Here is a 12,799-nt window from a genome sequence, read left to right as displayed (position 1 = left end):
GGCCAACCAAGCTGCAGTTGGTCACGATGACTGCTGCTGAACACACAGGTTCTGTCTCCACCAGCTTAACATCAAACCAGACCCACAACTTCACAAGGCACTGTGTTATTCTTTCTGTAACTCATGTGTGCGAAACGCACAATTAAAAGATTACTTATCGTTATATCACTTGAACTACAGAGGCACCTTATACTTACAACATTTGTGACAAGCTTTGTATATTAGTTGTACCGTTTGCAGTGCGAGGCGAACAAAGAAAGTGAAGCTATTATTGTAACGAAATTTGCCTAATTCCTACTACTTGACATCGTACGATGTAATTGATGTCGAACTTTGTGTGTATTCCTATCTACCACGTAAGCGGAGTTCTGTTTTAATGCTTTCATCTGGAAATGTAGATGTGCACTTCGTGACAGGATTGTCTGTTTTTCTCGTGGAACTCGGATGAAGAGAAGCATGTAAAAGTTATGTTTTTACAGTCGGGAGACTTGTGTAACCATACATACTCTGTTAATGTTTTCTGCACTGTAAAAAGAGAAACCGTCTTTGTGTCTATGGCCGCTACAGGACTCGATCTGTCCAATACTTAATTCGATTTATGAATAATTTCAAAATCTTCGGACAATCTGATGAAGAATAATTAGATTTTTAAGCAGCACTTTGCTTAACCTGGGCTTATTCTGTGTTCCTAATGTCCTGTTTAGTTGGTGGAGTCTTGTGGTCCCCGTGTGGAACGCTCGTCTCAGCGTTAGGGAAATATTGGTAATGATTTTATTGGTTTTCTGTCAGACAATATAGCTTATTGGTCTCTGAAGTACTCGGCCTATCCTTGTCATTTGGTATCATGTTCATCATTAGGTTTATTTCGACCAATTTCATAAGAATTTTCCCGGGTCTTTTATTCTCATAAAATATATCTTCTCACCATGCAACTACAAAACAAATGTTGCGACAATGAAGCCATGTCTTTTGGGATTATCGAATATCCCGTTGAGAGAGTGCACGTGAATGTGTAATTCACGTGCTGGCCGGGAAAGGAAACACGATCCAAAAACTAGAGTACCTGAGATTAAATAAGGTTTGGTGAATTCCGTACCCGCCTGTTACAGCTAGATCACATTACTTATCATCTGTGTTGGAAGTATTCAAACGAAATGGTTCGGTTACCGGATTGGAGACAGATTTATAGAAACCCAATAGCTCTTCAGGGATTTGTTCCCTAAAAACAAAAAGAGATCTGCTCAAATATCGTATTCTGAATTGGATAATTAGATGAGTCATCTTCGCTTGTAAATGAAGCCATGTTACTACGGCAAATTTATTTACACACACTTCATGATATGATTCAAATATAAAGTACATGGACAATGCGAGTAGGAGCGGAGGCGCCGTGATTTGTTCTTTGTGGCGCGGATCGGTACAAGACAGGTTGTATATGTATATACAAACTTATTCACGCCATATCGTTTACCCTTTTTGATAGATTTTCAGTCTCCAGAACTGACATTAACCTTCAGCTCGTTGGTGATGGACTATTCATTCTGGAAACCTATTAGTCCCCGAAGTTGACCATGTAACTGATCAATTCTGTCGAGTGTCGTGTAATTATAATCAGCATTCTTATACATATACATCAATTAACGACCCCAACGGTCTATTATACCAGATACCTACCTTAAGAGGATAATCTCCCACAACACACGCCATTACTGACAGCGTACCCTTATTGTACTTTTTCTAATTGACGCTGATACAGTCTGATTTTAAAGACGGACACGAGTTGGGCCAGTCAGTACATAAAAGTGACCGGTTATAGATAGCAATCAGGATCATCAAATACCGCTCCGAGCTTCAGACCATCGTCCAGACAGACGGACTGATATGGCCAAGCTTGTAGGGGATATTTTACATGTCTGTCATAATTGAGCGTATGGTAGAAAAGAGAGGGGAAACCAATAGATTATAATCCCCTATCTACAATGTGCACGGTTACTGCTTGACTAATCTGGACAAGATTTAGAGACATTTAAAGATCGAAAAGTCTGTCAATATCGCTTCAATATCAATACATTTATGACAATGATATTTGTCTGGACAATTCTTAACATAAGAATAAAAGGTCGGAATGAAGAGTTTACCGGTATATATACCAGATGTATAATAGTGATGGTTATTGACAATTACAAGACGGTGATGTTGCTGTAGGACGAGGATAATAGATACAAGACGGTGATGTTGCTGTAGGACGAGGATGATAGATACAAGACGGTGATGTTACTGTAGGACGAGGATGATAGATACAAGACGGTGATGTTACTGTAGGACGAGGATGATAGATACAAGACGGTGATGTTATTGTAGGACGAGGATGATAGATACAAGACGGTGATGGTACTGTAGGACGAGGTTGGTTATTGACAGATAAAAGACGGTGATGTTACAGTAGGACGAGGATAGTTACTGACAGATACAAGACGGTGATGTTACTGTAGGACGAGGATGGATACTGACAGATACAAGACGGTGATGTTACTGTAGGACGAGGATGGATACTGACAGATACAAGACGGTGATGGTACAGTAGGACGAGGATGGTTAGTGACAGATACAAGACGGTGATGTTACTGTAGGACGAGGATGGATACTGACAGATACAAGACGGTGATGTAACTGTAGGAAGAGAATGACAGATACAAGACGGTGATGTTACTGTAGGACGAGGATGGATACTGACAGATACAAGACGGTGATGTTACTGTAGGACGAGGATGGATACTGACAGATACAAGACGGTGATGTAACTGTAGGAAGAGGATGACAGATACAAGACGGTGATGTTACTGTAGGACGAGGATGGATACTGACAGATACAAGACGGTGATGTTACTGTAGGACGAGGATGGATACTGACAGTACAAGACGGTGATGTTACTGTAGGACGAGGATGGATACTGACAGATACAAGACGGTGATGTAACTGTAGGAAGAGGATGACAGATACAAGACGGTGATGTTACTGTAGGACGAGGATGGATACTAACAGATACAAGACGGTGATGTTACTGTAGGACGAGGATGGATACTGACAGATACAAGACGGTGATGGTACAGTAGGACGAGGATGGTTAGTGACAGATACAAGACGGTGATGTTACTGTAGGACGAGGATGGATACTGACAGATACAAGACGGTGATGTAACTGTAGGAAAAGTATGATAGATACAAGACGGTGAGGTTACTGTAGGATGAGGATGTATACTGACAGATACAAGACGGTGATGGTACAGTAGGACGAGGATGGTTAGTGACAGATACAAGACGGTGATGTTACTGTAGGAAGAGGTGACAGATACAAGACGGTGATGTTACTGTAGGACGAGGATGGATACTGACAGATACAAGACGGTGATGGTACTGTAAGATAAGAATGGTTCTAAGACTATTGATCTTGTGCGGTTTGATAGGTTGCTTTGAAAACGTGCCTTATTTATGTGTGGGGATCGTCGCTTCTTTTCCAGCATCCCCCCACCCCCATCCCCTCCCCTCTCCTCTTAACCTTACTCTCCCACGCTTTATGTTCAAGCAATATTTTACTCCACAGAGTTAAGAAAATTGCCTATAAATCGATGTTTACTGCCTTTTGGTCACACCGCCGACCTTGACGAGACCGTCCTGCAATAAATATCTTTCCGTAAAGAGGATGATTACATAGTCAAAAGACCCGCCCCGTGTAGTTACCCTGACATCCAAACCTTCCGAAGCAAAGTCGGTAATGCCATCATCTCCCATCACCTATCCCGTGGTTCACTGCCCGAGACGTCCAGTTTTTCATTTACATTTGTATGTTTCCGACATTGTTAATTTTAGAATTCTGGATGTTTTTGTCATACATTATGATGTTTACGGTATTGTAAATGTAAAAGTGTCAATTGTGATTATTCATAAAGGCCAAGAAAGATATTTATTTGTGGCCACATGTAGTGACAGAATTGGTGAACAAGACAGGCAAATACATATAGGTTTATAAATTACATCGCCTACTATGAACACTACTATACTAGCGAGTGTTGGTGCAGAAAGTTTAAGGAAACGCATCACGTGGGCAGACACATTTTCTTTAAGAGTGACGTTAGATGCGAATTCAAATTGCTCTCAAAGGGACTAGAAAGCTATCATTAAGGTCCCCGAAGCAATTCTATTCTTACAGCGTAATGATTGTAACCATTCATCGCGATCTAAACATGTACTCGATGTTTAACTCCCACTCATCAAATATGGTTTGATAAAGACTAAATCAAAAGATAAAAAGGGTATCAGAAGTCTGAGAGAAAGAGGACAAGGGATGAATTATCCGAGATTTGTTGTTAGGTTCTAATATTATAGACACGTGTATAGGACATTATTTCTCTTGTCGCACGATTACAATCACGTAACTCCAGTCGTTGTAGAGAAACGTCTCTCGAATACACGTATAGTGTAGATGTAACAAAACAGTAAATACAAGGTAGTTTTACCAATTTCATGAACGGTTCTGGTTGATAGCCTGCTTGTAGAGACATGTTGGTGACAGTACTGATACAGATGGACACGTAACATGTTTGCGATAGCCGGGTTGTAGAGACATGTTGGAGACAGTACTGGTATAAAAAAGACACTATACTTTGGGTGATACTCGGGTTGTAGAGACGGAGACAGTACAAGTATATTGGATGCTATACAATGGGTGATAGCCGGGGTGTAGAGACATGTTGGAGACAGAACAAGTACATTGGATACTATACATTGGGTGACAGCCGGGGTGTAGAGACATGTTGGAGACAGTACAAGTATATTGGATACTATACATTGGGTGACAGCCGGGGTGTAGAGACATGTTGGAGACAGTACAAGTATATTGGATACTATACATTGGGTGACAGCCGGGGTGTAGAGACATGTTGGAGACAGTACAAGTATATTGGATACTATACATTGGGTGACAGCCGGGGTGTAGAGACGGAGACAGTACAAGTATATTGGATGCTATACATTGGGTGACAGCCGGGGTGTAGAGACATGTTGGAGACAGTACAAGTATATTGGATACTATACATTGGGTGACAGCCGGGGTGTAGAGACATGTTGGAGACAGTACAAGTATATTGGATACTATACAATGGGTGACAGCCGGGGTGTAGAGACATGTTGGAGACAGTACAAGTATATTGGATACTATACAATGGGTGATAGCCGGGGTGTAGAGACATGTTGGAGACAGTACAAGTATATTGGATACTATACATCGGGTGACAGCCGGAGTGTTGAGACATGTTGGAGACAGTACAGTTGTGTTCAAATACAGATAGATACTACACATATGGTGATAGTCGGGCTGTAGGGACACGTTGTTGGAGATATTACTTGTTCGGATTTACAATGTAGCAATAAAACCGATCGTCGGTACAAATCTGGTGATTGAGAGAGCCTTAATGGATAGAATAGCCATCAATATGAATATTAATCACATTGTCCGGAATGAAAAGAAATCTGTGTACCAGGGAAACCGTTACCAGCCATTCACAGTGTACAGTTATATAGTTATTAATCTGTCTACTCACTCAGACGAGTATTTAAGCTTTGTCTGGTCATACTGGGTTGTACTTTCCACTCAGACGAGTATTTAAGCTTTGTCTGGTCATACTGGGTTGTACTTTCCACTCAGACGGGTATTTAAGCTTTGTCTGGTCATACTGGGTTGTACTTTCCACTCAGACGGGTATTTAAGCTTTGTCTGGTCATACTGGGTTGTACTTTCCACTCAGACGGGTATTTAAGCTTTGCCTGGTTATACTGGGTTGTACTACTCACTCAGACGAGTATTTAAGCTTTGTCTGGTCATACTGGGTTGTACTTTCCACTCAGACGAGTATTTAAGCTTTGTCTGGTCATACTGAGTTGTACTACTCACTCAGACGAGTATTTAAGCTTTGTCTGGTCATACTGAGTTGTACTACTCACCCAGACGAGTATTTAAACTTTGTCTGGGTACTGGTTTGTACTACTTCGTAGGGTCAGTCCACACTCCTCGGACGTAATAACGACACTAACATGCGTTTATTTTTGTACCTGTACTTTATCATGTGAAATCTCCGTATCACGTGTCATATACGTATACCGATATGAATGTATACTGGACTTAAGGAAATCACTACATGCACTCGTAGTGTTATTCACAGCCTTAATATAATTATTAATTGTTTAAAATCACTCATTGAGTCAACAAGGAATAAGGGCTCTCCATATATCGGATGTACTTAAATCATATTGGAGTATTTAAATGTTTGATGTCCCATATTAACACAGTGTTACATTTAACTGTGACTGTTTTGAATGACCTTGGAATTTCAAGGAATCATTTTGTGCAGATCTGACAAATATCTGCCATAGGCCTCATCATTCCAGTACAACAGTTAGCTCGTGAAATAAGTCACCGAAATCTTCATTAGAACAAGATTTTACCACGCGTATCACAAATTAATCAATTTCGAAAGTCACCATAGAAATGAACAACTGTGAAATGGTTGTGATATATCACCATATTAAATCATTAATCACGGATTTACACCCGGAAGTTCTATTTGTTGTACATGCAATTTCGATAGGAGTAAAGACCCAAGTTAATATTGATTCAGAAAATTTAAGATGTGCCATTTTATACCGGTGTATAGAATTTCAGTATCACATACAATACACAGATGCATTTTGCATTTTGAATGTATTTAAAAATTATATCAGTTTCAAACTAAATTCCAGGAGAGCTGTTATGTTGGCGAGTATGGACAATGGTCCATACCCTTCTTTTGAATCTGACAAGAATATACATTTATCTTGCACTGAGATACAAATATTTTGTTACTCTCTAAAACACTAGGGTAGCTTTTTTTCTGTTACTTAGAAATACTACCTAATGAAGACGCTGACTTGGCGTCCATTTAAACTGGAAAATGAGAACCTGCAATATTTTCTTTTCCCGGCTTACAAAGTGCAGACTGTTCGTCCTCAGAGTACCTCAGGACAGGCCACGAGCCATTGAATAACACTTCTTTCTCTTGCTATATCCTGGTAATCAGCTTTCATCTATCATTAGAAACTGTCTTATATGTGTCCCCGAAAGACAAGGTAGATCTTTTTATCTGTATTGAACATTCATTCGGAGTGCATCGATCGTTTACCGATTTTTCCTTATCTTATTGCACATTAATTCGGATCATCAAATGCCAGTTCCAGGATTAACGACTTAGTCTGGTTGATTAAATTTCGATTTCCAGTGTGTGTAAGAATGATGATACTGACAGTATATTATACAATATACATATGTGGCTTTTGACCTTCCATACCTATCACCTACACAGATTACCTGTAAATGAAATTGATACCACGAATAGTCGTTTTCATCGCATTGCTGTGTTTGTAGATCACCACAACAGTTAGAGTTGTTTAAACCCCGGCAATGTACTCTAAAATTTTAACGTCTAGGACAATCTATTTCTGTTAAATGTTTTGTTTTATCAGCAACACCCAACCATGCGATAACACGTTCCGATTCAAAGTATATGGCACCTTTTGCCTTGTGATGATTTGCGTGGAGTACATGTGCATAACATGCATTTGTACTACACGTGCACCGATTGTTTTGTGTACGCTGCCTCAGACTTGTGCCAACATGTACTAATGATTTCGCGTGCAATTGGTTTCTTGTAACACCCGACGATCACTCAAGTCTTTAGACTCTGTCGATCATGTGTAAGTTACACTGGTTATTTCTAAATGAAAATGGATGGTTGTGGACAAAGCTGATTAACAATTTTTTATTACAATGTACTTTTGTGCATGTACCTCCAATGTACTTATAACACACAAGGATATGAATGCATCTTTCGTGAATCAGTCATCACAAATATCAGATTGGTGCATTAAGAAAATGTGTGTGTTTTTTTCCTTCCGAACGACTATTGTGGATTCCCCGTGATGCCTCTTGGTGTATCGTACCAAACTGGGTCTAGGTATGTTTCGCTCACATTTCACGACGTCGTGAATGCGCGCTTGTTGCCATTAAGCAATTTGTACCTGAGATTCCTTCCTGTCTGATGTTGATACTGGTATGCGGAGGTATGATGCTTCAAGTGAGCTGTTGGAATAGTTCCGGTCATTAATCACAGTTGAGTTGCATGGACCAAGGACGCTATTATTGAGGATTTCAGTGTGTCTATGTGAGCATGTACTGGTCGCCCTGTGTCGGATCCGTTCTACTCACACTGATAATACACGAGCATCGTTACATTGGGGCGAGGTAAACAGATCGTTAGCAGACAAACAAAGTAATTAGCCAAAACTTGGGGGAAATGAGAGAGGAGTTAATTCCACAACGGAACGATTTAACGATCAAACCTTTTACCTACGACCGTACGTATGAGAGTGATGTGACCTAGTGTAGAATCATGTATTTTCGTGTTGCCCAAATTTCGTGGTTTTCCATCTTATTAACATGTAGTTTGTACTAGAATTCAAATTCATGGATATGAACTCTACCACATTTTATCTACAGTCTGTATTTATGGGTGATAGGGAAGATAATGACAAGAAAAAAAATTAAAAGTCATATTGATTTTTTAAAAGCGGGGACTGGCGTCACAAAGAACAAAATTCTCGGCCTTATCCATTAAAAACGTATAGAGACTGTATCGCAAAGATTTTTTTTACAGTTCTATTAATTCAAATAGAGACGCGCATCGCAAAAAAAACTCTCCATTTCTATTTATTCAACTAAACACTAACGTCACAAAGAACAAATCTCAATCCTTATTCAAAATAGTGACTGTCATCACAAAGAACAGAAATCTCAGTTCTATACATTAAAAACAAACCGACATTACAGTGGATATTCTCCTCATTTCTATCCATTGAAATAGAAACTAACATCACAATGGCCATCCTTCTCGTTCTATTCATGAAAATATAGACTGATATCATTAAACATCATTCTTCTCGTCTCAATTCATTATCAAAAGACTGACATCACAATGGCCATCCTTCTCCCGGTACACAGGGATATATCACAAGATCAACCTCCCCGGTACACAGGGATATATCACAAGATCGACCTCCCCGGTACACAGGGATATATCACAAGATCGACCTCCCCGGTTAACAGGGACATATCACAAGATCGACCTCCCCGGTACACAGGGACATATCACAAGATCAACCTCCCCGGTACACAGGGACATATCACAAGATTAACCTCCCCGGTACACAGGGACATATCACAAGATCAACCTCCCCGGTACACAGGGATATATCACAAGATCAACCTTCCCGATACACAGGGATATATCACAAGATCAACCTCCCCGGTACACATGGATATATCACAAGATCAACCTCCCCGGTACACATGGATATATCACAAGATCAACCTCCCCGGTACACAGGGATATATCACAAGATCAACCTCCCCGATACCTGACACAGGGATATATCACAAGATCAACCTTCCCGATACACAGGGATATATCAAAAGATCAACCTCCCCGATACCTGACACAGGGATATATCACAAGATCAACCTCCCCGGTACACAGGGATATATCACAAGATCAACCTCCCCGATACACAGTGATATATCACAAGATCAACCTCCCCGGTACACAGGAATATATCACAAGATCAACCTCCCCGGTACCTGACACAGGGATATATCACAAGATCAACCTTCCCGATACACAGGGATATATCAAAAGATCAACCTCCCCGGTACACAGTGATATATCACAAGATCAACCTCCCCGGTACCTGACACAGGTATCAGACACAAGGACAACTTATTTCCTATACTATCGTATACCATTGATTAGCAGGTACACAAACCTAGATTCAGATTGCGTTCTTTCTGTAGAGATCTTTAATATCGCCCTAAACAAGAACATTTGATGACTTTTTATCTTATATACCATATCATAGATACAATCAATACTATTAAAAAGTCTGAAGAATTTTTATTATACTACAGTTAGTACCCTTATTTGACCTTAACCTTTCATCAAAACACAGCTATTTCCGATGTTTTACAGTCCTCGACTGGATTTGTAATGATGGAACGCCGGGTATGGATTTCAGCTGTAAGAGTAATGTGTAATTGCACAGCATACACAAGGTAAGCATAAGTGTTATCGCTCGTGGTACTTGTGTAGAAATATGTGCTAGAAATTTTAGGTGAAAACTGATACAATCGATACGTTGTGGAAACAACACTAAACATTTTTTCAGTGGTGGTGGTGGTGGAGGGGGGTAATTGTTCAGTTACTTGTGTCCTAGTTAAAGTATAAAATATTGTGAAAAAAACATATTTTATGTGAAAATACGTCTATGCTGTAACATTCCCATCCTCGATACTCCAAGGTTTACGATCACCCTCTCTACATCTCTGGAACATGTACTGGCCAAATTGGTTACATGAGAAAAATGCTGACCAATCACAGGCTGATACGCTACTTTTGAGGATTACAAAGAAGCGATACCCAACTTCAAAGCCATTACAGTGTACCGTTACGCGACCTCGAGTTTCGTTTGATGTACATTAGAGGATTAAACTAGTCTTTTCATCTTGTCCACAAGGTGTCGGACATAAAACCTTCATTTCTGCCATGACATGTGAAAGTGCGAAAGTGATCGTAACCTCTGGCGTATAGAGAATGTTACATTCTCTGGTGTTACATAACTTAACTCGGAATCCGGACGGCTACTGACATAAACACTGATTTACTGATGATAAACGCATCGAAAAAAATTACAGTCAAATTGATGGCTGAATAGTTCACTCAAATGTAATTTGAACAATGGAATGTTTTTGTTTATCATTTTCTGGCGTACTATATGAAAGAGACATTACCCTATTGCAGTATATGTTATATTGAAAATATTTCACAATACGATTGCCGTATATTACAGATTTATCCTTGGTCGGTCACGTGACAGGGGAATGGTCTAGACAAGTTGGTCATTTTGGCGTCGAGGGATACGCATGGCATCATACGTTTTACCGCTGTAGCGTGTGGTATATCTGATTCTAAGAAATTGGAAATAGAATTAATGGTTCCGCTTTGGACGATGTGATAGTTTTTCCCTTTGCTTTATTACGTTTTAAACCCGTATTCCGAAGTTGAATTTTCAATTTAGCTTGTGTTGTACGTGGTAACAAAGACAAACGTTATATATAAGCGTGTTTCAATCGTTAACACCATCCTAATAGACTTAAGTTTACGAGCGGATGTAGATGTATTACCCACTGCGCATGCTTGACAAGATTAGGCTACATTTGAAGGTGCACGTGACGACTAGGTGTAACATGCAGGACACTAATGAACAAGTTTTATTGAGAGTAATCCAAGCTGTAATAAAACCCGCGAAGTATTTCTATAATGGTTGTATTGTGGGTATTTTGACATCCAACGAATCTAAAGTTACAAATGCATAGCTACATTTACAAATGTATAAACCTTTTATTACTACATATCGTATTAAGTAATTTCTGTGTGATACCATTGTAATTGTTGTTTATCTGTCATCGTTTTTTTTAAATATTTCTTAACTTGATTTTAGTCAGCAGGACATTTCTGTAATGATCATAAACGCAATATGTACCCTCATGTTTCGGAATATTTGATCCTGGTTGGTAAAGTCAATAGAATAGAAGTTCTTATAACACAACTAGTAGAACATTAGGGTGTGACGTTTAAAAAGAAGTGTAGCCGAAACGACTACAGTACATGGGTACCATCTTTTTTTGGTCTATAATCTGTTTACAATCTCGCCACACTATTTCCAACCTTAGTGTACCTAGTATCATAGTACAGTAGAAAATGTTGGTCGATTCCTTACCATCTCGTACACTACGTAGCCCAGTGTTAGTACGCTCAATACTGGTCATTTGTTTCATGAAGGTGACCGTATAGTCATTGAAACGTCATACTCAAATCCTCTACATTATGTTATAAAAAAAAACGACTATTCTAAAACGTACTCATGTTTGACATAAATTTCAATTAAGTGTTAAACATTAAAAAACACTGACGATGAAGAAAATACCAACATGTCAACATAATCATAATAAAAACTACAATTCAATAAAATGGTGGCAAAATATGAAAAAAAGAAAAATACATCGATGTTCCTGAAAAAGTAAAACGACCAGGTGTTCCGGAAGAGTAGGCGTCTTCTGCTTCATCGACGATACCAGCTATGTGAACCTTAGCCAATCCATGTAAATAATGTCACGATATCAAAAGAGAAAGCCAAACATCAACTTAAAATTCCCTGACGAATCTAGAAATACTTGACCAGCCGAATTTCATGGGAAGCATTGGATTTCGAGCCAAACGCGTCATAAGGTGAGGAACTGGGAATTCGTTAGTGACACCAAAGTTATACGTTGAACATACTTTACTTCGTTACTTTTGTGTGTTAGTATGTTCTATAACGACCGATCAACATCTAATTGTATTCCACATGGAAATTCATTTCCTTAAAATATAGATTCCTGTGGTGATTTGTACCTGACATTTTGTTCTTCTAGTTCTGTTGCCCGCGAAAAGACGTCAGTCGAAAAAACGAAATAACTTAAAGACGAAAACCCGCCGCCAAAGCGAAAAGACGAAATCCCGCCAAATCGAAATAACGAAAAGACGCCAACCCGCGGTATAAAAGATGTCATTTCAATTTTCCACTTTGACATGGTTTTAACATCGATTTGGCGCCTTTGCT

The 12,799-nt window shown here is 39.4% G+C and overlaps 1 long non-coding RNA gene across 1 annotated transcript; it reads left to right on the top strand.

Moving 5' to 3' along the window:
• The first annotated feature begins 8,036 nt into the window (after positions 1-8,036).
• LOC132546637 (uncharacterized) lies at positions 8,037-11,273 on the top strand. The gene is made up of 3 exons (XR_009554066.1): positions 8,037-8,443; positions 10,111-10,193; positions 10,988-11,273. It is a non-coding gene; the product is annotated as an uncharacterized LOC132546637 (long non-coding RNA).
• The last annotated feature ends 1,526 nt before the right edge of the window (positions 11,274-12,799 follow it).

The sequence above is a fragment of the Ylistrum balloti genome, unplaced genomic scaffold (assembly GCF_031769215.1).
Source record: "Ylistrum balloti isolate Yb309-2 unplaced genomic scaffold, AGI_CSIRO_Ybal_v1 Utg369898, whole genome shotgun sequence".
In the NCBI taxonomy this organism is placed as follows: domain Eukaryota; kingdom Metazoa; phylum Mollusca; class Bivalvia; order Pectinida; family Pectinidae; genus Ylistrum; species Ylistrum balloti.
Note: the sequence above shows the minus strand (reverse complement) of the source record. Positions and strands in the feature narration are given on the sequence as shown.